Source organism: Oreochromis niloticus, linkage group LG8 (assembly GCF_001858045.2).
Source record: "Oreochromis niloticus isolate F11D_XX linkage group LG8, O_niloticus_UMD_NMBU, whole genome shotgun sequence".
Taxonomy (NCBI): domain Eukaryota; kingdom Metazoa; phylum Chordata; class Actinopteri; order Cichliformes; family Cichlidae; genus Oreochromis; species Oreochromis niloticus.
In genome coordinates this window covers 4,495,841-4,499,227 of record NC_031973.2, presented here as the reverse complement: position 1 = coordinate 4,499,227, position 3,387 = coordinate 4,495,841, and the positions used below count along the sequence as shown (strand labels likewise).

At 39.2% G+C, this 3,387-nt stretch overlaps 1 long non-coding RNA gene across 2 annotated transcripts; it reads left to right on the top strand.

The window, feature by feature from the left end:
• Nucleotides 1-435: 435 nt before the first annotated feature.
• On the top strand, nucleotides 436-3,181 carry LOC102082352 (uncharacterized). Of its 2 annotated transcripts, XR_001224714.2 has the most exons (4): nucleotides 436-532; nucleotides 2,490-2,492; nucleotides 2,586-2,672; nucleotides 2,849-3,181. It is a non-coding gene; the product is annotated as an uncharacterized LOC102082352 (long non-coding RNA). The 2 variants fall into 2 exon arrangements; XR_003221442.1 differs by lacking the exon at nucleotides 436-532 and adding an exon at nucleotides 1,095-1,148 and having other exon boundaries at nucleotides 2,490-2,672.
• The last annotated feature ends 206 nt before the right edge of the window (nucleotides 3,182-3,387 follow it).

Sequence of the window (3,387 nt, the reverse complement as noted above, 5' to 3'; positions counted from 1 at the left end):
CCTGGAAGAATACATAGACTCCATTCACAGAGACGTAGATCAAGGCTATCACTGTAGTAAAAGACTGTAACCACACGTCAGCCAAACTAGAAACCATGGCTAACATCTCAAGTCCATGCTGTGCTTCTCAGATCAGGCAGGACACAACTGTTCAGGCCATCATGAAAGCAAAACACCAGTTCCCAGATGTTCTGTGATACTAATGACCTCAGATGCATGTGAAATGGCCTTCAGGCCCTAACAGAGTACAAAGCTACACCACGCCAACTACAATGACACTCAGCTTCCTGGCACATTAAATGACTTGTATGCAAGGTTTGAACCTCAGAACAAGACCCAAGCATATAATAAGCATCGCAACAAGATGTTCAGGGTCCACCTCTGGGTCTTTTATGAGCTAGACAGGCCTGTAAACTGCCAATGGAAGGCAGCTGGGTGGATTTTGATTTTAAGTCTGAATTACCTCTGCACTCACCATAGAGAAGCAGGTGCTCCATCTGGCCATGGCTGATTTGAGGAGGACATCACAGAGGTGTGGACTCGAGTCACATGACTTGGACTCGAGTCAGACTCGAGTCATTAATTTTATGACTTTAGACTTGACTTGAAAAAAGGTTGTAAGACTTGTGACTTGACTTGGACTTTTACACCAGTGACTTGGGACTTGAATTGGACTTGAACCTGTTTACTTGAAAAGACTTGATATTTTACCCAAATCTAAAATTTAACATACATATTATATAAAAAGTGCGGACCATTAATTCACTTTATTCATTCATTCATTCTTACCACACTCCGTATGTATGTGAGCGTGGGCTGTAGCACAGCCAATCAAATTAACCAGATTTGAAAAAAACAAGAACAAAAACGCTCGAGCCAAAAATGCTTCCAAGAGTAATTTCTTTCGGGTACATAAACTACGAAGTAGTCAACAAAAAGCGAAATGCAATATGCAAAACATGCAAGAAGAGAATCACAGACGGAGATGGAACAACTTCCAGCTTTGTCCGACATTTGAAGTTGCATAAAGAACGGTAGGTGGTGCTTTTTTTTTGTTTTTGCTACGATGAGACAGCTGACTTAGCTAACTTCATCTTATTAGCAAATGTTCTTCGGGCTACGTTGATGATACTGTTTGGCTTTAACAGGTATGATATGTTTGTCATGCTATTTTAAATCCGGTCCTGCAAGTGCATCCAAGAATAACATGCAACTTGTTAGCTCAGAATTGTCGGTGAATGGTGAGCAGGGTCCGTTTCAGAAAGTGGGTTCTGTAGCTGTACTCAGTCTCTCTCCGTCTCCTCCCCATCATTAACCCCGTAGATTTAACCCAGTTTAGACTGACAAATATTTATTTTACCATCACATCGCAATTCAAAATCACTGTGTTTAATTTGCAATTAGTGTATGGTCGTGTTTAACTTTTGCATGTCTGAGCCAGGGAAAAAATTTTTTTTTGGTTAGAAAATCTGGCCCACCTTAGTGTGTAATTGAGTAGTCCTGCTATACATGGCCTTTTTCTTCTGTCATTTATGACTGTTGCACCTCCAGTTGTCAGACCTGCAGGGTTTAGGCCTGTGGTGTTCTCCTCTGTCTTATACTGAACACAAACTACATGTTTTGGACTGGCACAAATAATTTGTGTGCCTTCTTATTTGATGCAGCACACCTGATTGTTCTGTAAATAGATTTAAATGGTTATATAAAAAACGCCTGAGGCCTTGGCTGCATTTTTAGGTAAATAGTACCATATAACTTTGTTGTTTGCAAAACTTGTGCATAATTTTTAGAAATGTACAATTTCTATTTGCATTTCAAGTTATGAAAATGATTCGTTAAACAGTAAAAAAATATAACTTTTTTCTACTCTGATTCTGAATTTTTTGTCTGAATTTAGATCAACTGTGCTAATATAGTATACCAAAATGAAAAAAAATAACTCAAATTTCAGATATTTGAGGTTGTGCTGTAAATAATGATACCAAACAAGGCAAGAAAAACATATTTTAAAAGTGAAATATAGAAGTAAAATCAAAAGTAGTCAAGAACGGCCAATTATACCCGGGACCCCAGAGGGTTAAAAAAAAGACTTGAAAGGACTTGAAATTCAAAGTTTCGGACTTGGGACTTGACTTGAAAGTTGTCTGTCTTGACTTGCGACTTGACTCTGACTTGCTTGACTTTACTTGAGACTTGACTTGTGACTTGAGGATAAAGACTTGGGACTTACTTGAGACTTGCAAAACAATGACTTGGTCCCACCTCTGGGACATCATCAATATCTTAGCAAATCATATCTCAGTAACCGCTCGTTGTAGCACTGACTTCCATTATAATGAAGTGCTTTGAGGAAGTGGTCTAAAGCCCTATCCTCTCTTCCTTCCCCACTGCACCAACCCACTACAATTTGCCTACCTCCCCAACCTCTCTACATCTCCAACACCCTTCTGCTTTACCACACTTTGACAAACGTCATGTCAAAATTCCAGCTGGTGAGAAAACTCCCTCTGCTCAACCTCAACACCTCAGGTTGTATGCTCAGCACTCTGTTATTCACCCTGCTCATCCATTACTGCAACCCCAAGTCTGAGTTCAACCTCATCATGAAGTATGCTGAAGACATGATCAGCAGTAATGACGATGCATCAGACAGAGAGGAGGTGGAACATCTGGTAAGCTGGTACCACAACAACACAACAACACTCTGTCTCTTAAGGTAGACAAAACCAAAGAGACCGACCAGCCTCCCCTGCTAATTCAGTGATTTCTAAGTAGAGTCAGAAGCAAAGAGTTCTTTTGTGCACATCTCCGACACCTCTCCCATCATCGATCCTTATCCATGTTCCAGACATGCTGCATTCCCAGAGCCTCTGCCGTTGTGAAGAACCCCACCCAACCCGCATACAGCCTGGCTGCACTTCTGCAATCTGCACTTCTGCAAACTCTACAATCACTGCAATCTATCAAAAGCCTAAATCACCCCGTGATTGTTGTTTTCTATTTATTGTTAAATGTGCACGGTTGTGTGTTTATTGGTTATGTACTTTAGTCCATATGAAACTATATTTGCGTTCAGCTAAATACTCTGTATATAGAAGAATTACAGTAAAGCTGACACATTTACAAATAAGTGAAAAAATGCAAAAAAGAAAAGAATAAAATGAAAAAAGAGATTAAAATTTAAAATTCATGAAAATAAGTAGTTTGTATTTTATATTTCACATTTGCGGAGCTTCTTTGCTTTCTGCAGCTCTGGTTTCACCCTGACCATAAAGACTTCTTCTTCTCTTATTTTCTCTGCAACATTAAACACGTCTATTTTGATTTATTGCTGTTAAACAATAAAACTGTAGAGATATAGAGACAAACAAATAAATAAATAAAAGA